Below are 23,671 nucleotides of genomic sequence, written 5' to 3'. Positions count from 1 at the left end.
GTTCTCATGCGGTGAAGCCCCTGGTCCAGATCCACCGGTCACATCACAGCGCGCATCCGCGCTATGCTGTTCCCCGATGTGCACACGGGCCAGCTGACGGGCTTCTTCAGCACGTTGGGGAAATTTTTGCAGCAAGGTTTGCAAAGGTTTGCAACAGCCGTATATACCGGCTGCATTCCATTGTCAGACCCTGCACACATGGCACATATTAACTACGTAGCATTTTCCGTGATAACTATGCGAAATTTATTTAACGTGAAGACTAAAAGACGTCATTTTCAACCAAGCCTGAATGAAAGCCCAACTTTGCCTTTTTGACAGGCATTGTTCGCAATTCTCAAAAACTTTATTCTGCTTCTCATAACCATCAGAAACTATACTCCGCCGCACGCAATATATACTACAATCGCCGAGTGACGTAGGGCTGCCAGCTGGGGCGACATGTTCGCAGCTGCGGGCGGCAGTAACCGCTCCCGGTGTGACGCTCAAACCAGTGTTCGTAGGTTGGCATCTCAGTACACTGGCGCCATTCGATGGAAAGTTTTAGTGCTTAGCCATTCTGGTACGCTCCTCAGATTGCGCACAAAAGCATGATCCATCACTCGAATCGCAGCATGACCAGAGCACATTCATCCCGCTTCTCTGAATGAGCTCGCGCATCAAAATAAGCTACACTGCTGGCTTCATTTCGTACAAGCGCGTGCGATGCAGGCGCCTAAGAAAAGATGTTTCAAGAGCTATCGCGCGTGCAGTGTTTTCCATAGGGCATAAAAAATTTGGGGGGGGGGGGGGAATTTGGCTTTTAAAGTGCGCAGAGACGAAAGCGTATTCCGCACCACTTTGACTGCCTCTATGGCATTGGTGACGTCACACACAAGAAATGACTAATTACTAAGTAATGTCAAATTATAAATTAATAACTAATTACTGATTAATGACTAAATACTAATTAGCTTCTAACTAATAATGCTTCGCCTTTAGGAGTGGAACGCGACAGCGTGTTGTAGCGCTGCCAGGGAGTGCACACAACGCCACCACCCGTTCGGCGCAATGACCTGCGTACCTTTCAAGGTAAAGCTTTTTGAGGAAAGGAAATGGCGCAGTAATTCTCTGTCATATCGGTGGACTCCTGAAGCACCGTACAGGAATGGAAGTGATGGTAGTGAAAGAAGGAAGGGAAAGAGGGGCCATAAAAAGGAAACGAAAATTGTATCTGAGGAAAGAAAATTACGCCTCACATATCTGGGGCACACTCGTCATCCGCTTGTAGAGGAAGGCAGGAAGTGGGAGTGAAAAGAAGAAAGATGGTTTGATTTACAGTGCTTAATGTCCCAAAGCGACTCAGGCTATGAGAGACGCCGTAGTGAAGAGCTCCGGAAATTTGGACCACCTGGAGTTTTTTAACGTGCACTTACATCGCGCAGCACACGGGTCTCTAGAATTTCGCCCCCATCGGAATTCGGCCACCACGGCCGGGGTCCAACCCGCTTCTTTCGGGCCAGCAGATGAGCACCATAACCACTGAGCCACCACGGCGGGGCGAAAAGGAGAAAGAGAAAGAGGGGCCGTAATGAAGGAAGTGAGAATTGTATTTGATGAAAGGAAATTACGCAGGAACTGTCTCACATATTGTACGGTACTTTCATTTCATTTTATTGCCTTAAAGGCCCCTTAAAAGGGGTGTTACATAAGGGGTGGTAGAGTAAAAGCACAAATTCACAATGACAGGAAAGTTTCTACGTTATCAGTGAAACGACTTGGGCAAGTGATGATGGCAGCGTTGTTTGGAAGGCCGTTCCAGTCTGCGGCTGCACGAGGAAAGAAGGAATTAGAAAAAGTGACGGTGCGTGATCGTGGACGGGCAACTTGTAGGAGAGAGAAACAACTTTATTGCCATAGATTGGCGGGATTTAGGGCAGGTGGGCTTGGTGTGGCCGCCAGGTGGGGGCGACTTCCTGGGCCCACGAAATGAGTGCCAGTTGGATGCTCTTGTCTGGCCTTTTGAGGAGTTCGTTCCATCCGTCTTCGGAGGGAGCTGGCAGTAAGGTTCGAGGGGGCGGATTTCCCGCGCAACCCCAGAGGATGTGAGCCTGGGTGGCGATTTCTCCCTGGTAACAATTTTGGCAGACGGGGTCGTATTCCCCGTCTGTGATGAGTGAAAGTCTAGAATGGCTAAGGATAGAGTCTGTCTGCAACCTGCGGAGCAAGGTAGCTTGCGCTAGATTCAAGTCGAGGTGTGGAGGCGGGAACTGGCGTCTCATCTCTCTGTAGAGGTGTGAACAGCATCTCTCTGTAGAGCTCTAAACAGCATTATACGTTCAGCGTAAAAAGCGGCACTGGGGCAACTTGTAGGCGATGGCTGGTGCGGTGAGATATGCGTGCGGGTGGAAGAATATAAGGTGCGATGTGGAAGTTCACGAAGGGGGCTTTAATACCAGGCACGAAGACAGACAAGGCCAGGCAAGCTGGGGTAGCAAAGGCGGCAGATTCCCCACGACGCGAGCCCTACTTCGTCGGCGTCAGATATGCGCCAGCTGGCAATACTAGGTGGCATTAATCCCCCATTATGAAGAAAAAAAAAGAGCGCCATCGCTGTCGATGTAATGGTAAAACAAAAAATAAACAAAAACAAGCAAAGTTTCGCAACTGAAGCGAGCGAAAACATCAGCACGGTTGCATCACCGTGTATAGTACGGCTGAAGCCGCACAACGTGCACATTGTCAGAGTCGGGCTGTTGGCGTCGCGGTTGCGCAGGGCCGTCCGGAACCACCTGATAGTTAACCTCACTCATACGCCGAACCACTCTGTAAGGGCCAAAATAGCGGCAGAGCCCTTTCTCACACCAGCCTTGGCAACGAACAGGAGTCCACACCCAGACTAGGTCATCGGGGTTGTAGTGACCCTGGCGGTGGCGAAGGTTGTAACGCTGTTGTGATTCGAGGCTCAGCCAGCGGAAACAGGCGAGCTAGTCAGGCGCCATCAGGCTACTGCGACCGAAAGCGCTGCTGTTCGGGGGAGACGAAAGAGACACTGGTGTGGGGCAGCTGCTGGCGACGGCGTCGGCATGCACAAAGGCGTCTAATCCCCTTCGCCGGGGATGCTGAGTGCATTGTTTTTCCCGGACTGCTCGTAGTCCGACGGAAGTTATCCACTGGCGGCGGAGGCGACGGCGGCGCCGACCCATTGCTCGCGTGCGCCCTGAGCAGCCGACAAAGAGGGGGTGGTCGTGGCTGATTTGTCCCTTCCACCCCCCTGAAGAGGTCACCGGTGTCAACCGTCAGCACTCGCGTCTCCCACGATCAGAATCGCCGTACAGCAGCGAACGACCATTTGGGCCTGGTCGGCCCGCGGCAAACCAAACAGTTCGCGACAGCCAGGCGCCAAGTTCCTCCTTGCCAGTGTGTGACTGTGCGGTGTGCGTGGTCACGCGGAGAGGGCGGAGCCAACGAGGAGGCTCATGGCCCATTAGACACTCGCCAAGAGTTCGCATTCCCTAGCTGGGGGCCTGGGGAATGTGAACTGTATTTAAGCAGCAATCTGTGCTGTGTCACAGAGCATCATCCCTTTTCTGACTTTTGATCTCCTTGCTATTTTGTAAATTATATCAATAAACCCCTCCAACTTCACTACTCCTACAGAAGACTTCCCTCCGTCGTCTGCCAGCTTCATCATCATGCGGTGAAGACCCTGGTCCCGACCACCAAGCCCATCAACTGGTGGCAGCGTTTGGATGCTGCTGCTCCAAGCAGATAAATGGATGGCAGCTGCGGGATGGTCGGCGCGCCGTCCTGGGTCTGGTATGGGTAAGTGCCGGGTCTTGTCTGTTTGAGTTTTGCCAGGTTGTACAACTTTGGAAATTTGTAAACCTAGGTAATGAAATGTGGCTCCAGAGATTGCCTGGGAATCTTCTCTGACCGCGTAGTGTAGACTAGCCGTCCCTTGGGAGCAGACATGGACTGGAAAAAGCTGCGCAAACCGGACCTGGTTTTGATATGCGGGGAATTGGGCATTGATATTGGGTCGATCCGTAGGAAACCGCTCTTAATTCAGGCAAATGAGGCAAGCGGTGCAGACGCGGAGGAGATAGTCGGATGTTGGGAGGACATTCAGGTGGAGTTAGCGAAGGCACAGGAGATCGAGAAAAAACGGCTCGATGAAAAGAAGGGAGGGGATGAAGCAACTCCGGAAGAGCGGAAAAGGAACGCGGAAGAGAGCTGCGGGAACTCACGCGGGAACTTAACCTGGCCAGAATGCAAACAACGTGATCTAGGTTAAGTGTTTTCGAGACAAGCGATAATATCAGGACGTTCCTTGCAAATTATGAAGGAATTTGTACGGAGGAGCAGCTAGACCATGGTTATTGGTCAGTTATGCTGCTGGGTATCCTCCCGTGTGAAGTCGCCAACGTATTAGCGCGCCTGTCGGACGAGGATGCGAGAAACTATGCGAAAGCTAAAAGTGCGCTCCTCCGAAACTTTGGAAGTCCCGCAGAGATCGATCTCAAAAGCCGAAGTGACTGTGGTAAGTTACACCACGAGGGTGACAACGACAGACTTGGGAGCTCCGCTCAGTCGCCGGAAGACACGAGGGCTGCTCAGAAGTGCAGGGATGGGGCAAGTTTGGTCCTAGAGAGAAAGGCCACTTCAGCAGCGAGGACCGATGATTTCGGTCGAGAAGCTAGCCAACAGTGCCAAGCCGCGAAGGCTCAGTGGATAGTGTAGGCACTAAGGCTAGCGAAAAGTGCATATCCGCAAGCCATAACAACTCGGGGGATAGTGTGGGCGCTAACGCTAGGGATAAGGAAACGTGCAATGCGGTCGTTGTGAGCCAAGAGGAGCATGCACTTTCCGGGAAGGAGGCTGATTGCTGCGGTCGAGAGGACAGTACCCAGGACAAAAACGCTACGTTGGACGAAGCAACGTTACTAGATTACCTAATAACGTTGGCCCGAAAAGCGTGGCTCAGATCAAGTTGCGGGCCATAGCGTTACGGTCGTAGGGTCAATCAGCAAGCCTCAAGAGAGCAAGTTGTGCTCAGCAGGAAGTAGAGTGAAGTCGGGACAGCTAACTACTGCGACGTGCGGTGTCTCACCGAAAGCACGAGACGATAGTTCCAACTCAAGCGGGAGATGCGGCTCGGTGCTGCGTCATAGAGCAGACGCGAAGGGTGACGACACCGCAAGAAAGGTAAACGCGCAGGACAGAATAGCTAGGGCAGTTTCCCGGAGGTGGCCGCGCGCAAGGAGATCCAAGCCGAGAGGTGGTCTCGAGAGAAAGGACAAAGTACGGGCCGACGGCATTGTGAGGTTAAAGGCCGGCCAACAACGTAATCGTCTGAGTCTGTCATCGCGGTATTCCAGACGCGATAGGCGCCGAAAAAGGGCTAGACTGACCAGGCGGGTTCAGACAAAGCGAAAGCCACCTGACCCGTTGTGGCGACAATGCAGAAGTTTTTGCGCGACGTGTTACACTCATGGATTGCTGCCACAAGAAGGAATGCTGCACAACGCGCGCGTGTAAAAGAAATAAGCTAAGGGTATTCTGGAATCGAGAGAGTGCAGGCAGGCATTTTTTCTATACTCGATCATCTCCGCTTCGCATTCAACTCTCCAAGTGCGGCTCAGGTGTTGGAGACGCGCGGCCGGGGTGTGGAACGAATCAATGTCGCGTGGCGTCTGGAGCTCGAAGTTGTGAACGCGCACTTAAGCCCTTCGGCTTTTGTCGGGTGTCGTCTGTCGAGGCCACAGTCAGTCTGCGACCCCGCAGGGCGCGGCTGAAGAATGGGCAGCCCCTTCGAGTCGCGACGCCGGTTGTGCCAGATTCCGAGAATTAAGTCTCTGCTGTTTGCTTTCTCTTTTTTGCTGCTGCCGAAGGAAAGGAAAACTTTATCTACACTAATGGTTTTTCCTGCGGTTTGGGGCCATCTTCAGAGACGCCTTGGTTCTACCTTAGGAGCCTTTTTTTGTCGAAGTCGTCCGCCTCTAATCAGTGGTCGGTTGCCCTCAGTCCAGGGCTCCGCTGGCCACTGCCGCCCGTTGAGCTCGCTGTACCAGACCTTGTTGGTCTTCACAGCGGTCGCTGGACAGCAGAGTCTCCCACTGCTCCGCACTCGGGTTTTGTATTTTTGGGACCACGTGTATGTTTTGGCAGGCCCATGTGATGTGGTATAGAGTAGGTTTCCCGTCGCACCAGGGACATTTGTCCATGTATATCGTAGGGTGCATTTTGTTTGTATATGTAGGTTTGGGAAAGAGCCTGTTTGTAATTGTCTCCAAGTGACAGCTTCCTTTCTGCTGAGAGATATGTGCGGTGGGGGATATCGCATTCTTCTGCCTCTATAGTTTTGTAGTATGGCCGAGTATTCCCTGGGTGCTGGCGCGAGTTCCGCGGACTCGTCGGATGCTCAGAAAGTAATGTATCCTCGAGCTATCCTGTCGGCCTCTTGGTTTCGTGCCACCCTCGTGTGCCCCGGAACCCACACAATTTTGTGTAGGATCTTGTCGTTTTGTTCTTCCTGTTTTTTTTATTCTGTCGCTCGCTGCTAAGAAGAATACGAAGCGCGTGACGACCTATCCTGCCATTCATGTAATTTCGGCAGGCTGTTTGAGATTCCGTAAGTATTTTTAGTGACCGCCCGGTTCTATAGCCCTCCGCCACCGTTAGAGCAACGGCTACTTCCTCGGACTCTGCAGCTGCGCAGCCTCGGAGAGACGCGCTGGTCATTTCGCCTAAAGACGAATCGACCACCGCCGCTACAGCGATTTTGGTATCTCCTCCTCTCCAAGACGCGTCTGTATATACGGTCGTGGCTTGAGGAGCGTATGTTTTCTCAATGAATTCGGCCCTCGCTTCTCTTCTGCCTCGATGGAGGTTGCGATCCATGTTTTTTGGTATTGGAGCTACCTTGAGGGTCTTGCGAAGCTCGTCGGGGATCGTTGCCGTCCTTGACATTTCTCGCATCTTAAGCTGCGACTCAAGCTGCGCCTCTCAAGCTGCGCCTCTTGTAGCTCCTCAAAGGTGTTATGTAATCCCAGGACCATGAGTTTTTCTCTAGACGTGTGGCGTGGTAGTCGGAGCGCTGTATTATACGCTTTGCGTAGGAGGGCATCCGCTTGTTGTATTTCGTTTTTGTTGAGGCACTGGTAGGGTAGGCTGTACGTGATTCGACTAACTACTAGGCTTCTGACTAGTTTTAGCGTGTCTTCTTCCCACATGCCATGTCGCCTGTTGGTGATGCGGGTGGTCATGCGTGCGACTTGTAGCGTTGTTGCTTTCAGTAGGGTAAAAGTGCGAGTACTGCGCTGGTTGGACTGAACCCACATGCCCAAAAATGCTTATTGTTGTCTTTTCGGGTATGGGCGTCCCTTCTAGGTAGATGTTGAGTTTTAGGTCCTGGTTGGTTGGGACGGTCCGGTTTTGCTTGCCTCTCCAGACTCTCAGCAGTTCCGACTTCTCGGTCGAGCATGCGAGTCCTCTTTCTGCGAGGTATTGCTCTACACAAGACGCCGCTTGCTGTAGCCTTTCTTCCTTCTCTCCGAGGCAGCCCGTGTTTGCACGGACTGTAATATCGTCAGCATACATTGCATGCCTGATGCCTTCGATGTTCGCTAGTTTTCTAGCTAGGCCTATCATAGCTATGTTGAAGAATAGGGGTGAGATAACTGACCATTTTTACTGATAAGGTAATCGCTTATAGAGTCAGGACAACCTTGGACTTTAGTCAACCAAATGATCAGGCAGGCTTTCGTAAAGGATACTCGACAATAGATCACATTAACACTATCAATCAGGTGATAGAGAAATGCGCAGAATATAACCAACCCCTATATATAGCCTTCATTGATTACGAGAAAGCATTTGACTCAGTGGAAACCTCAGCTGTCATGCAGGCATTGCGGAATCAGGGTGTAGAAGAGTGCTATGTGAAAATATTGGAAGATATTTACAACAATTGCACAGCTACTATAGTTCTCCATAAAGTCAGCAATAAAATTCCAATGCGGAAAGGTGTCAGGCAGGGAGACACGATCTCGCCAATGCTCTTCACTGCCTGCTTACAGGAGGTATTCCGTGGACTGGAATGGGAACAGTTGGGGATAAGGGTTAATGGAGAATACCTGAGTAATTTGCGATTCGCTGATGACATTGCCTTGCTAAGCCACTAAGGACAAGAACTGCGAAGCATGATCAATCAGTTAGACAGGCGGAGCAGAACGGTGGGGTTAAGAATTAACATGCAAAAACCAAAGTAATGTTCGACAGCCTAGCAAGGGAAAAGCAGTTCGCCATTGGTAGCGAGGTACTGGAAGTAGTAAGAGAATATGTCTACTTAGGGCAGGTAGTGACCGCAGATCTGGATCATGAGAGAGAAATAAGTAGAAGAACAAGAATGAGGTGGAGCGCATATGGCAGGTTCTCTCAGATCATGAATGGTAGCTTACCAATATCCCTGAAGAGAAAAGTATACAACAGCTGTATCCTACCGGTGCTCACCTATGGGGCAGAAACGTGGAGGCTAACAAAGATGGTTCAGCTTAAGTTAAGAACAACGCAGCGAGCTATGGAAAGGAAAATGATAGGTGTAACGTTAAGAGATCGAAAGCGGGCGGAGTGGGGGAGGGAACAAACGCGGGTTAATGACATCTTAGTTGAAATCAAGAGGAAGAAATGGGCTTGGGCAGGGCATGTAATGCGAAGGCAAGATAACCGCTGGTCCTTAAGGGTAACGGAGTGGATTACAAGAGAAAGCAAACGTAGCAGGGGACGGCAGAAAATTAGGTGGGCGGATGAGATTAAGAAGTTTGCGGGGATACAGTGGCGGCAACTGACAAAGGACAGGGTTAATTGGAGACACATGGGAGAGGCCTTTGCCCTGCAGTGGGTGTAGTCAGGCTGATGATGATGATGATGAACTGACCATTCGAGTGTTCCATTGCTTGGACAGCGAATTTTGTCCGATCGAAGGTCTCCTATGCCGATGTTGTCAGTTCTATCGGACAGGAAGGCTTTGAGGAACCCGTGGATTAAGCGTCGGCAATCCAGGTTGTCTAGGCCCGTAAGGATCGCTTCGTGGCTGACGTTATCGAATGCCCCCTTGATATCCAGGGCCATTATGACATTTTCTCCCGTCCGAGGCACGTTTCGCAGGACATCTTCTTGTATTTCGAGGAGAACGTCCTGCGTCGAGAGCTTCGCTCTGAAGCCGAACATGGTATGTGGTACACAGTCGTTGTCTTCCATATAGTTTTGCAGTCTTAAAGTTACAACCCGTTCGTAAAGCTTCCCAAGACACGACGTGAGTGATATGGGCCTCAGCTATTCAATTTGTAGCTTTTTACCAGGTTTAGGTATCATTATTACTTCGGCGTGTTTCCAATCTTCGGGAACCGTATCCGCCTCCCAATGTTTGTTAAGAAAGCTGACGAGCTCTTGGATGAGGTCGTCGCTCAGGTTGCGGATTACGGCGTTGTCGATTCTGTCCGCTCCGGCTGCCGTGTTTCTGGTGGTGTTTCTTATGGCCGCGTAAACCTCTTCCACAGTTATGGAGCGGTCGAGTTTCTCGTTTTCGGCTCCTCGATACGTTCCTTGGTAGCGCCGGGGATTGTAATCGCCGAAACATTTTTCTCGTGCCTTCTCCAGTAGGGCGATGTCTGATCCCTCGAAGGAGTGGATGAACCTGTGGGTGGCTTTATTGTTTTCTGATTTTATTTTGGTCGGATCGATTAGTGCTCTTTAGAGATTCCAGGTTCTGGCCGTGCCTAGAGTTCCCCTAAGCGAGTCGCTTAGTTGTTCCCAATTTTGTTTCGCGAGTTGCATCGCGTATTCTTCCGCCTTTGCCGTAATTTCTGCTATCTTTAGTTTTAGTTTCCTGTTGTGTTTTTTCTTCCGCCATCTTTTGGTGAGACTGCGTCTCGCTTCCCATAGTCTGAAGACGTGGGCGTCTACTTCGGGCGTTGCTGTCGTTCTCCTTAGACTCTTTGTGCATCGTTGTCGCGTTTCTCTCAGCATGCCCGAGAAAAAAAGTTTGGATTTGTTTCCTCCGCATTTGCATCTCTGAAGTGTCACCGATTTGTTCTTTGTCGTCTAGTTTGAGCGGTTTTCTTTGGGCAAAATTCGGAAGCGAGTGGCTTCCAGTACAAAAGAAAACACAAAATTGGCTCAACTACGTCCGATAGGCCAGCTCTCCACACATGCGCTTTTTAGGCGAAGGCTGTCTTGTGTATCAAAATTTACAGCCTTTGTAATCCTGAAACCTGGCAGTTCTCTGAGGTTGGCCGTGTGCTGCCCTGATGCAGGTATGGGCTTAGCGCAGACCTGATCGCTAATCAAAGACGATTGCAGGCTGTGCAGGGCTTCATGGCAGACCGGTCGACCAGAGGGACTCTGACACGACGCACATTCGTAGAGCAACAATCAGCTACAACCACTTCGTGGCGTCTTCATGGCGGCGGACGGACTGTAGTGATTCGAGGCTAGGCCAGCGGAAACACGCGAGCCAGTCAGGCGCCATCAGGCTATCGCGACTGAAAGCGCTGCTGTTCGGGGGAGACGAAAGAGACACTGGCGTGGGGCAGCTACTGGCGACGGCGTCGGCGTGAACAAAGCCGCCTCAGCCCCTTCGCCGGGGATGCTGAGTGCGGTGTTTCTCCCGGACTGCCCGTGGACCGACGGAAGAGACATAGTGGCGGCGACGGCGGAGGCGACGGCGGCGCCGACCCATTGCTCGCGTGCGGCCTGAGCAGCAGACAAACCGGGGGTGGTCACGGCTGATTTGTCCCTTCCACCCACCTGAAGAGGTCACCGGTGTGAACCGTCAGCACTCGCGTCTCCCAAGATCAGGATAGCCGCACAGCAGCGAACGACCTTTTGGGCCTGGACGGCCCGCGGCAAACCAAACAGTTCGCGACAGCCAGGCGCCAGGGGTGCGGTTTCGCCTCAACGCACTTTAGGCAGCCAAATTTCACCCCAAATTTTTTATGCCTTATGGAAAGCACTGCACGCGCGATAGCTCTTGAAACATCTTTGAAACGAAATGAAGCCAGCAGTGTAGCTTATTTCTATGCGCAAGCTCGTTCCGAGAAGCGGGATGAATGTGCTCTGGTCGTGCTTTGATTCAAGTGGCGGATCAAGTTTTTCTGTGCAATCTGAGGAGCGTACCAGGATGGCTTAGCACAACAACTTTCCATCGAACGACGCCAGTGTAGTGAGATGCCAACCTGCGAACACTGGTTCGAGCCTCACACCGCGACCGGTTACTGCCGCCCGCAGCTGTGAACATGTCGCCCCGGCTCCCATCCCCACGACACTCGGCGACTGTATTATCTATTGTGTGTGGCGGTGTATGCTTTGATGGTTATGAGAAACAGAATGAAGTTTTTGAGAATTGCGAACTATGCCTGTCAAAAAGGCGAGGCTGTTGGGCTTTCTTTCAGGCTCTGTTGAAAATGACGTCTTTCTGCCTTCACGTTAAATAAATTTCACATAGTTATCACGGAAAATTCTACGTAGTTACTATGAGCCTTGTCTGCAGTGTCTGACAATGGAATGAAGCCAGTATATACGGCTGTTGCAAATCTTTGCACACCTTGCAAACTTTGCTGTTGCAAACCTTGCTGCAAAAATTTGCCCAACGTGCTGAAGAAGCCCGTCAGATTTATTTACATTATTTACAGAACTGCAAGGAGATCGAAATTCAAAAAAGGGATGATGCTCTGTGACACACCACAGATTGCTGTTTAAATACAGTTCACATTCCCCAGGCCCCCAGCTAGATAATCCGAACTCTCGGCGAGTGTCCAATGGGCCCTGAGCCTCCTCTTTGGCTCCGCCCTCGCCACGTGACCGCGCACACCGCACAGACACACACACTGGCAAGGAAGAACTTGGCGCCTGGATGTAGCGATCTGTTTGGTTTGCCGCGGGCCGACCAGGCCCAAAAGGTCGTTCGCTGCTGTGCGGCTATCCTGATCGTGGGACACGCGAGTGCTGACGGTTCACACCGGTGACCTCTTCAGAGGGGTGGAAGGGACAAATCAGCCGCGACCAGCCCCTCTTTGTCGGCTGCTCAGGCGACAAAGGCGCGCACGCGAGCATGGGTCGGCGCCGCCGTCGCCTCCGCCGTCGCCGCCACTGGGTCTCTTCCGTCGGTCCGCGGGCAGTCCGGGAAAAACACCGCACTGAGCATCCCCGCTGAAGGGGATAGGCGGCTTTGTTCACGCCGACGCCGTCACCAGTAGTTGCCCCACGCCATTGTCTCTTTCGTCTCCTCCGAACAGCAGCGCTTTCGGTCGCAGTAGCCTGATGGCGCCTGACTGGCTCGTCTGTTTCCGCTGGCCCTTACAGAGTGGTACGGTGTGTGAGTAAGGTTAACGATGAAGTGGTTCCGGACGGTGCTGCGCAACCGCGACGCCGACAGCCCGACTCTGACATTTACACGTTGTGCGGCTTAGGCCGGGCTATACACGGTGACGCAACCGTGCTGATGTTTTCGATCGCTTCAGTTGCGACACTTAGCTTGTTTTTGTTTATTTTTTGCTTTACCCTTACGTCGACAGCGATGGCGCTCTTTTTTTTCTTCATAAGGGGGGATTAATGTCACCTAGTATTGCCAGCTGGCGCATAGCTGACGGCGACGAAGTATGGCTCGCGTCGTGTGGAATCTGCCGCCTTTGCTGCCCCAGCTTGCCAGGCCTTGTCTCTCTTCGTGCCTAGTATTAAAGCCCCCTTCGTGAACAAGTACGCTACAATATGTGAGACAGTTACTGCGTAATTTCCTTTCATCAAATACAATTTTCATTTCCTTCATTACGGCCCCTCTTTCACTTTCTCCTTTTCGCCCCGCCGTGGTGGCTCAGGGTTTATGGTGCTCATCTGCTGGCCCGAAAGACGCGGGTTCGACCCCGGCTGTGGTGGCCGAATTCCATCATCATCATCATCACCAGCCTGACTACACCCACTGCACGGCAAAGGCCTCTCCCATGTCTTTCCAATTAACCCTGTCCTTTCTCAGTTGCCGCCACTGTATCCCCGCAAACTTAATCTCATCCGCCCACCTAACTTTCTGCCGTCCCCTGCTACGTTTGCTTTCTCTTGGAATCCACTCCGTTACCGTTAAGGACCAGCGGTTGTCTTGCCTTCGCATTACATGCCCTGCCCAAGCCCATTTCTGCCTCTTGATTTCAACTAAGATGTCATTAAGCCGCGTTTGTTCCCTCATCCACTCCGCCCTCTTCCGATCTCTTAACGTTACACCTATCATTTTCCTTTCCGTAGCTCGCTGCGTTGTTCTTAACTTAAGCTGAACCCTCTTTGTTAGCCTCCACGTTTCTGCCCCATAGGTGAGTACCGGTAGGATACAGCTGTTGTATACTTTTCTCTTCAGGGATATTGGTAAGCTACCATTCATGATCTGAGATAACCTGCCATATGCGCTCCACCCCATTCTTATTCTTCTAGTTATTTCCCTCTCATGATCCGGATCTGCGGTCACTACCTGCCCTAAGTAGACATATTCTCTTACTACTTCCAGCACCTCGCTACCAATTGCGAACTGCTGTCTGCCGTTCCCTTGCAAGGCTGTTGAACATTACTTTAGTTTTCTGCACGTTAATTCTTAGTCCCACCGTTCTGCTCTGCCTGTCTAACTGATTGATCATTCTTTGCAGTTCTTGTCCTGAGTGGCTTAGCAAGGCAATGTCATCAGCGAATCGCAAATTACTCCGGTATTCTTCATTAACTCTTACCCCCATCTGTTCCCCTTCCAGTCCCCGGAATACCTCCTGTAAGCAGGCAGTGAAGAGCATTGGCGAGATCGTGTCTCCCTGCCTGACACCTTTCCGTATTCGAATTTTATTGCTGACTTTATGGAGAACTATAGTAGCTGTGCAATCGTTATAAATATCTTCCGATATTTTACCATAACACTCTTCCACACCCTGATTCTGCAATGCCTGCATGACAGCTGAGGTTTTCACTGAGTGAAAACCTCAGAAAATGCTTTCTCGTAATCAATGAAGGCTATATATAGGGGTTTGTTATATTCTGCGCATTTCTCTATGACCTGATTGATAGTTTGAATGTGGTCTATTGTCGAGTATCCTTTACGAAAGCCTGCCTGATCATTTGGTTGACTAAAGTCCAAGGTTGTCCTGACACTATTAGCGATTACCTTAGTAAATACCTTGTAGGCGATGGACAATAAGCTTATTGGTCTGTAATTCGTCAAGTCCTTGACGTCTCCTTTCTTATGAATTAAGATAATGACTTGCCGAATTTCGATGGGGGCGAAATTCTAGAGGCCTGTGTACTGTGCGATGTCAGTGCACGTTAAAAACCCCAGGTGGTCCAAATTTCTACGGCGTCTCTCATAGCGTGAGTCGCTTTGGGACGTTAAGCCCTATAAACCAAACCATCTTTCTTTTTCTCACTCCCACTTCCTGTACAAGCGGATGACGGATGTGCCCCAGATATTTGAGGCGTAATTTCCTTTCCTCAAATACAATTTTCGTTCTCTTCATCACGACCCCTCTTTCCCTTCCTTCTGTCACTACCACCACTTCTCTTCCTGTACGCTGCGGTTCAGGAGTCCACCGATATGACAGAGAATTACTGCGCCATTTCCTTTCCTCAAAAAGCGGGTCATCCAAAAGGGACGCAAGGCATGCGCCGAACGGGTGGTGGCGTTCTGTGTACTCCCTGGCAGCGCTACAACATGCTGTCGCGTTCCACTCCTAAAGGCGAAGCGTCATGAGTTAGAAGTTAATTAGTATTTAGTTATTAATCAGTAATTAGCCATTAATTTATAATTTGACATTACTTAGTAATTAGTCATTCCTTGTGTGTGACGTCACCAATGCCATACAGGCAGTGGTGCGGAATGCGCTTTCGTCACTACGCACTTTAGACAGGGATATTTCCCCCTCCAAATGTTTAATGCCTTATGGAAAACACTGCACGCGCGATAGCTCTTGAAACATCTTTTCTTAGCCGCCTGCATCGCACCCGCTCGTACGAAATGAAGCCTGGAGTGTAGCTTATTTTTATGCGCAAGCTCGTTCTGAGAAGCGGGAATAATGGGCTCTGGTCATGCTGCGATTCAAGTGAGGGATCAAGCTTTCGTGCGCAATCTGAGGAGGGTACCAAGATGGCTAAGCACTACAACTTTCCATCGAACGGCGCCAGTGTAGTTAGGTGTCAACCTGCGAACACTGGTTTGAGCATCACACCGGGACTGGTTGGAATGGAAAGGAAACAACTTTATTACACCAAAAAAAAATCTTCCAGGGTGGTCCCCTACTGGTCCAGGAGTCCACGGGCTTGCGCTTCACGTAAAGCCCGATCCACCAGCCATTTCTGGCCGGCGGGCTGAGCGGTTCGTAAAGCAACCTCCTAGGAAGACTGAGTGGGATTAGGGATGGGGGGTACTGCGTTTGGGGAAGGACATTCCCAAAGGTAGTGGAAAATTGTAGATCTGGGCACGCCACAGGTGGTACAATCAGGAGGAAAGGTGGGGTGAAAGCATGAGAGACGGTGGGGGGAAATAAAACAGCCTGTCTGTAATTGTCGCCATGTGGCGCTGGATAAGGGCGACAAGGTACTGTGGGGTGGTGGCAGTTTCATGCGGTTGAGTTTGTAGAATGTTGTAATTTGATGATATGTATACAGGACCGATGTAGCCTCTTTCGCAGGGTTGGGTGCCTGATCATCCGGGGTCCGGGAGGAGAGTTCTCGGGCCAGCGCATGAACGCGCTCATTACCGGGGATCGAGGCATGCCCAGGGACCCACGACAGAGTAACCGCTCGGTCGAGAGAGGTGACTGTGGCAAGAATACGATGCGTTGCCGGCGTCGCCACGCCCTTTAGGTAGTGGCGGCACGCAGCATTTTCCGTGATAACTAGATGAAATTTATTTAACGTGAAGGCAGAAAGACATCATTTTCAACAGAGCCTGAAAGAAAGCCCAACAACCTCGCCTTTTTGACAGGCATAGTTCGCAATTCTCAAAAACTTTATTCTGTTTCTCATAACCGCCAAAAAGCATACACCGCCGTAAACAATAGCCACTACAGTCGCCGACTGTCGTAGGGTCGCCCCGGCTGGCATCCCTACGACAGTCGGCGACTGTAGTGGCTATTGTTTACGGCGGTGTATACTTTTTGGTGGTTATGAGAAACAGAATTAAGTTTTTGAGAATTGCGAACTATGCCTGTCAAAAAGGCGAGGTTGTTGGGCTTTCTTTCAGGCTCTGTTGAAAATGATGTCTTTCTGCCTTCACGTTAAATAAATTTCATCTAGTTATCACGGAAATGCTGCGTAGTTATTATCAGCCATGTCTTCACGGTCTGACAATGGAATACAGCCGGTATATATGGCTGTTGCAAACCTAGAGCGGGCCGTACCATTCAGCTTTGTCCTCATATGTAGGCATCGTGCCACCGGATCTCTTTCTTCCACGATAAGTAAGTCATCGAGGAGAAATAATTTTAGTGCAATGGTAACTTTGTATTCGTATTTGTCTGCCTGTTTTAGCAGTAGTTCTAATGTATTTTGCTCTGTAGAGTGCATTCATATGGTGTGTAATTACTTCTACGGTACCTTCCTCTCCATCGAGATTTTTATTATTTTTTTTCAGAACTGCATTAATACCAAAAAACTGCATTAATGCCATTGAGTCAGTCGAGAACCGGGCTGCCACGTTTATCTCTTCTGACTACTCTTATCAAACGTGCATCGCAGGACTAAAATCATGATTACAGTTGCTTGTACACTACTGATTCGTCTTAACGCAGCACGCTTAAGTTAACATCATAAATTCTTGCGCAGTACTACAGCAGCCAATCATCTAACGTTCGCTTCGCGTTTTCCGCCATAGCCACCCGAAGGGGGGAGCGTCTTTGCGCACGACGTGAGCAGACGTGTGTGCTTCGGCTCCCCAGATTTTTAGCTGAGGCCGCGACCCAAATCACCCTATACCGGCAAAACCGGCACCTCTTGATCCGGAATCTCTAGCGGAACAACTGGATGCCACATTCGTCCAGGCAGAGCCATTTTCTCGAAATGTACGAGCGATTTTTAAGGCGGAAGCCTTTAATGCCTCATCGTTGTAAGCAGAAGTTGTCGACAGAAAATGTCACGCTTTTAAGGCGGAAGCCTTTAATGCCTCATCGTTGTAAGCAGGAGTTGACAGAAATGTCACGCTTTTCAATTGGTCAAAATGCTCGTGACGTCACAGTGCGCGAATTTCAAATGGGGCCAATTGTACTTTGGCTAGTAACCATGCAACCAATTAAAGGGATCGTATAGTGATGCTCCAACTAAGTGGGATTTAGTTTAGTTAATTACTTAATTAATAAATTAGCCTAATTAAGATGGAGGAGAATCAAGAGGTGAGAAGGAAAGAAAGACGCGCGTCGCAGGAAGAACCGCGTCCGCGGAAGCAGGCGTTGCTACAAAAACAGATAAGCGGCTTAAGCCGCGTTCGCTCCACCACCACCCACTTCCCACCCAGTTCGACGTTCCTCGTTTCATATACATTGTGTCGAACATCCTAGACAGTTCCAACATTTGACAGGTGAATGACAGAACACTATGGATAAAATTATAATAATGTAAATATCAAATAGCCTAATTAATCGTTCTAGTCAGACCACATAAATAAATACAACTGATTACGAGACTCGTCGAGTTGGGGAACCGAACCAGGGTCTCCGGAGTGCGCACGAACACGCTAGCCACTCCGCCATGCCAGCTGAATGGTTTGGAATGAACAAAGGCGCGTCTGAATAATACGGCGTCTTCGTTCACTCCCATCTTCCCCCCTTCCCTTACGGCGAGGTTCAGGTGTCCACCCAGATATACGAGAAAAATACTTTCCTTTCCTCAAAAATAAATTTACCGTCCAGCAAGGCGTAGAGCCAAATGGGCGATGGCGTTCTGTGGACTCCTTGGCAGCGTTGCAAGACGCTGTCGCGTTCCACTCTTACAGGCGAAGCTTACAATCTTAACCACGCATAAGTGACACAAGCAGACAGCCAATGGACGCGTCATTCGCTGGCAGCACTTGAATCATCATTCAACACCACATTCGTGGCAGAGTACTCAGGCTTTCGCGTTGCACCACTTTAGTCGCCAAAGTGTCTCCTGACTTTTGAGTGACCGCGTTGGTACCGTCGTTAAGCCTAACGACAACGCCATCGCCCGCGCTGGTGGGATCGGCCCTCAGAGTAAAAACGGAGGCTTCTGTGCTCCAATTACGCGGCTACGACCCTGAGGTGATGGCGTGGACCTCGGTCCTCACCACCAGCGATACAAATTCTGAAGTTTCACTGAAAATTCGGAGTGAAGCTTTGTTTCAAGCTGCTACACGCCGCTCCCAGGACAAAGCCCAGATGGCGGAGCTCGGCCGCCGGCTCGTCGGTCGGAAACGTGGAAGCTCCTGGGACGCGCGCCACAGGAAGCAAGGGCAAGGCGTTCACAATATGGAAGCCGCGTGCAATGCCCAAACTCGCTCCTGAAGACTACGTTATAGTCGTCAAGCCCCGAGAACGCGTTTCTCTTCACGAGGCGTTCACGGAAACCGGCTACGGCACCGCTATTTCGCCGTAACTCGGCCTAGAACGGGCCCGCGTCATCTTCGTTCTGCCCTCACGAGACCAAAACACCGTCATCGGGCATACCGCGGACATCGAGACTGCCGACCGGCTCATTGGGGACTTTGAAGTCAATACCGAGAAGGAGTCGATCAAGCTTCAGGTTTACCTGAGTCAAGACGACGTCAAAACGTGCCACGCAGCGATCGAAGTCCCTAAAGGCGCGCTCGCACTGGCGGGAAAACGCGCAACGCAAAACGTTTTCCGCGCGCCGCTTCCCGCACAAGCCGGTTTTTCTCCCGCAGAAAGGCTGCTGTGCCGTCCCGCAGAGCGATGGGTCCGAGAGCTATTTTTCCCGTGCCGCTGACGAGAACAGCCAATGGGGGCCCAGCGTGAACCGTGACGTCGGTTCCAGTTCAGTGACCCCGTCGGCGGAGGCGGAGCCTGCGCGCGTCCTGCAGGTGGCTTTGGTTCTGCCGGGCACTCGGCGGTTGCTTTTCCCTCTCTCAACGCCTCCTCTCTCTACATTCCAAGACAACCGCAGCGAGAAAACGCGCGCAGTGTGAGCTTGATTCCGAGGAGCTGCGACGCCGCGGCGCCGTTGACGCTGCGCCCCTGCGATACGTTTCCCGCTAGTGTGAGCGCGCCTTAACACGGACACCACGCAAACACTTCAACAACGAGCGTGCTGGCGCGCCGGCACCATCATGTAAATCCGGAAACTCGAAACATCCAACAAGGCACGCATCCCCTTCGCGGGTAAGTAGAAGCCCCGTTACGTGCATTATGACAACATGGTCGTCTGTGTGCAAAACTAATACAAAACTATCCCGGCCAGCGGCCAGTGTGGGGTCTTCGGGCATCGCACGGATGCATGTCCAAACCTGCAGCCGAATACGTGCGGACACTGCGGACTCAGGTTCCGCTAGTGGAGGGGCTGCGGGCCCCGCACAGCTGTGTACCCCGGTGTTCTGTGTACGGTTGCGCCATGCCACTAACTCTCGCAACTGTGCGGCAAAATTCCGCGCACTCAAAATGGCCGCCCAAACGGGCAAGAAAAAGAAACTGCCACAAAGAAGAAAAGCCGCCATCTTGGCCCTCCCGGCAACTAACATCGGCAGAAAACCTACAACACCGAGAAGCTGGCGCCACCTACTGGAGGTGCTGGAAAGCGATCGTCGACATGGGCCAACATCGTCAAATCCGGAGCGCTGGTGATTATTTCGGGTGGGGCTGCTCCTCCCTCCCATCTCTCCAGGCGCTCGCAGCGCGGAGCAAAATCAAATAGCAGCACTCGGGCCTCAAAATGGTATACTGCAAAAGAAAATCAACGAATTGGAGTCCAAAATACACCAGCCTCTTTGTACCCCCTTTCCTCCCGCGGCTGAGGTAATGGAGAAAGAGCTCGTGGCGCCGAAGGCGGCAACAAGCGTGGAGGCCGCAATCGAGGCCTATGTCGAGGCCCGCTTCGAGGCTATAGACTCCGATTCGCCGCCATAGAAAACCAACTCTCAATGATGATCAGCGCCATCTCCAAACTGCAAGAGACAATCCCCGCGATGTTTGCCCAACAAACTGCGCATTCCTCGCGCAGGCCAGGCGGTCACTACAACGACGTATCCTGCCACCCTATAAAACCTCCTTGACGCACACAGAGGTAGACGGTGACGACAGCTGCACGCTCTCCGGTATGGAGGACGCTTCCCTCCCCACGAGTGCTGGCTTCGGAGCAGCGTCACTACAACCCTTCCTTAACCTAAATGGCCATGGCGAGCAGCCTGAATATCAGGCGCCCCCCAGAAACAAATTCGACCACTCCCGTCCAAATTGTCCAGTGTAACTGTCGGGGCTTCTGCTCCCGCGCTATGCACGCGGATCTCCGACTTTTCTTTTCAACCCTCCACTCGCTTCCGGCGGTGGTTGCCCTCCAGGAACCAGGGAGTGGCGCCACCCTTATAAATTACGTCACCTTCCAGCAGGACCCCTGTTCTTGCGTACCTCTGCATAAAAACTATACTGCTATTCTAGTCTACTGGGAATATGTCACTGAATATTCGTATGTGATGGTGACACTTCTTCCGCTCAAGAAACACGATGCATCACTCCACATACTCAGCACCTGCTCTTCCCCCCGACTAAAAAATGTGACGTTCGCAGAACTTTTTAGCCGCGCTCTAAAGGCTGCGGGAAGAGACCCCCTTCTGATTGTGGGCGATTTCCACGCCCACATTACGCTTTCGGGTTACGTGCGTGGGGAGAAGCGGGGACGCAAGCTCGCGGAAGTTGCATCGACTCCGGACCTGACTCTGCACACCGACCCTGCATATCCAACGAGAGTGTGTAACTTCGTGACCCAGGATACGTGTCCGGACCTTACCTTTACGAAAAACATTACACACTCTTAGTGGGCCAATACGACGACCGTCCTTGTGCAACAACAGAGAGACGACGCCGAGCCGCGACCGCTCACAGAGTGCCTCGAAGGCCGCGCCTCGTCGCCACCCCGTTTCTTCACGCGCGGAGTGACGTTGTTCTGCTTGCGGGGTGGCATCCTCTACAAGAGAAACTGCGGCCCCACTCACACTCTGTACCTGCTCTTTACAGCGGTGCTTCGAGACGAAGTTCTGCACGCATGCCACGACGTGCTTCCTTCCGGAGAGCAGTAATTTGGGCCTGTTGGCAGTTCATAATGAGGAACTTAGAGCGCAAAAAACACAAAGACAAAGTGGAGACGTTGACGGGACAAGCGCTATTTTTTTTTGGAGTCAAACGTCGCCCAAGGGGTTCACTGGAACTATGCCAGCTTTCTTCTTGTTTGGCTTAGGCAAATTGCGGTTAACTGTCTTCCAAAGGAATTCCGTTGCATCTTCAGCCGTTTTCCTGCACTCTCTGAAGCGCTGCTGCCCAGAAAAACCAGGGCCGCACCACTTGAAGCAAGCCATCCGAAGCCACTCCAGTAAGAATCGCACTTAACGCAAACATTCAGATTTTATGATTTTGCAGATTCTTTTCCAATGCCCGAGTGAAGGTGGCAACACCCCGAACAAAAGAGCGATACCCGGGGGACACTGACCTTTCCTGACGCAGAAGGCGAGGTAGCGGGCCTTGCACGTTGAAGAGGCGATGAGACTAGCACAAACGGAACACTGCTCGCTAGGCCGCAGGGAACACAAAAAAGCGCTTGTCCCGTCCACGTCTCCACTTTGTCTTTGTTTTTTGCGCTCTAACTTCCTCATCATGTCCTTCCTTCCGGCCACTTCGGCTTTTCTGGCACGTTGGCGCGGATACGTCACAAGTCTGATTGGCCCAGGCTTGCTAGGGATGTCCAGCGCTAGGTTAAGGCTTGCCTCGAGTGCCAACGTCGGAAGACACCACCTGTGAAGCCGGTCGGCTTACTGACGCCCATTGATCCGCCGTGAATCCCTTTCCACCTGGTAGGCATGGACTTGCTGGGACCATTTCCGACGACATCTTTGGGCAGCAGGTGTATTGCGGCATGGACATATATTACGACATTTTGCTACAAGATGGTCTCCTCTTCTAATTTCTGTTATCAGAATCTCTTAGTTATTTTTTCTGCAGAGGTTAAAGGTTTCTTGCCGGTTATCCTGATGCTGCTTTTCTTTTTTCCTACGTGTTGGGTTCGGAGCGATAATGCGATGAGTGCCATGATTGAGCTGTATGTTTAAATATGTCACCTTTTCTTGTAATAAACAGTTGGTAACGTGCGTATGCGGTGTACCCTTTCTTGTTAGTGTCCTTGTTATGCCGCCGTTCATTTCATCATGCACCAACTCACCCCTCAGGCCATTCTTCTGAATTATATTACATTTGCTACCTACTACCTCACTCGGTATAGCGAGACGAAGGCCCTTCCATGCGGCAACGCTGCTGAAATTGGTAACTTTTTCATCTTTAGCATAGTCCTCCGTCATGGTGCCTCTGCAGTCCTTTTAACTGATAGAGCCACGGCATTTACATCAGCCCTTGCCCAGGAAGTTGCGCGGCTCAGTGACGCCAGTCACCGTCGAACGACTGCCTACCATCCGGAAACAAATGGACTGACTGAGCGGCTCAATAAGACCATTGCCAACATGCTGTCCATGTACGTCGACGCTGACCATAAGAACTGGGACCAGATCTTGCCTTACATCACGTTCGCCTATAAAACACTGCTCTACAAGAGACGACGTGCTTCATGCCGTTCCGTTTGGTGCACGGTTGCGAAGCATGCTCGACGCAGTGTTACTGCAACATGTTGCTCATCCCTGCGCCGCTGGCGCTGAACAGTTCGTTCGGCATGCAGATCCCTCCCGCCAGTTGGCTAGACAGCGAACCCGTACCCAGCAAGAAAGCGATGCTCAACGCTACAACCTTCCTCACCGGGTGGTCCTTTAACACCCTGGCTGACAAGTTTGGGTTTGGACCCCAATTTGTCTTCAGGGTCGCTCTGAGAAGCTCCTGCGCCGCTACTTCGGACCCTACGAGGTACTGCGCAAATTCTGTGACGTCTGCAAGAGTCTTCCGCAAAGTGTTCGCTCCTCCAGGCGGCAGGTGGCGTTCGAAACCGTACACGTTGCCAGGATGAAGCCGTATACCACGTCCGATAGGGCTTCGTCGATCAAGTCCGGCGCCACAGGCTCCGCCCCCAATATTCCGCACCTCCTTGCATCTCCCTGCGGCATCGGGTCGATGCCCTTCCAAACAGGAGGAGCAATGCCACACGGTCGGCTATTTACTGGCACCACCGTGCGGTGCGATGATGATGATGTCCTCAGGCTTAATTGCACATACCCACGGCGGATGACTGGCCAGGGTGCATAGCGAATACAAACGCACTCATGTAGCAGATGCTTGTCTTTCTCGTCTTACTCTGCTCGAGCGTGCGTTGGCTGAGTGTTCCTGCTTTGCCCTTCTGCCCTTTCTGCTTGCGGTCTACCGCCTCTCGGTGACAATATGATCTGTGAAGAGATCAACTAAGTCTCCCTTTCTGCTTTCATCTACACAGAGTGCAAGCAAGCAGACTAACTGGATATTCGCATGGCCTTAAATATGCATAGACAGTTCACCCTTATAAAAATGGT

The 23,671-nt window shown here is 51.4% G+C and overlaps 1 pseudogene; it reads left to right on the top strand.

Annotated features, from left to right (window-relative positions):
- Positions 1-3,772: 3,772 nt before the first annotated feature.
- On the top strand, positions 3,773-21,253 carry LOC149348281 (uncharacterized; annotated as a pseudogene).
- The last annotated feature ends 2,418 nt before the right edge of the window (positions 21,254-23,671 follow it).

The sequence above is a fragment of the Amblyomma mixtum genome, chromosome 4 (genome assembly GCF_055824585.1).
Source record: "Amblyomma mixtum isolate Tamu chromosome 4, ASM5582458v1, whole genome shotgun sequence".
Lineage (NCBI taxonomy): Eukaryota > Metazoa > Arthropoda > Arachnida > Ixodida > Ixodidae > Amblyomma > Amblyomma mixtum.
This window is presented reverse-complemented; position numbering and strand designations above follow the sequence as displayed.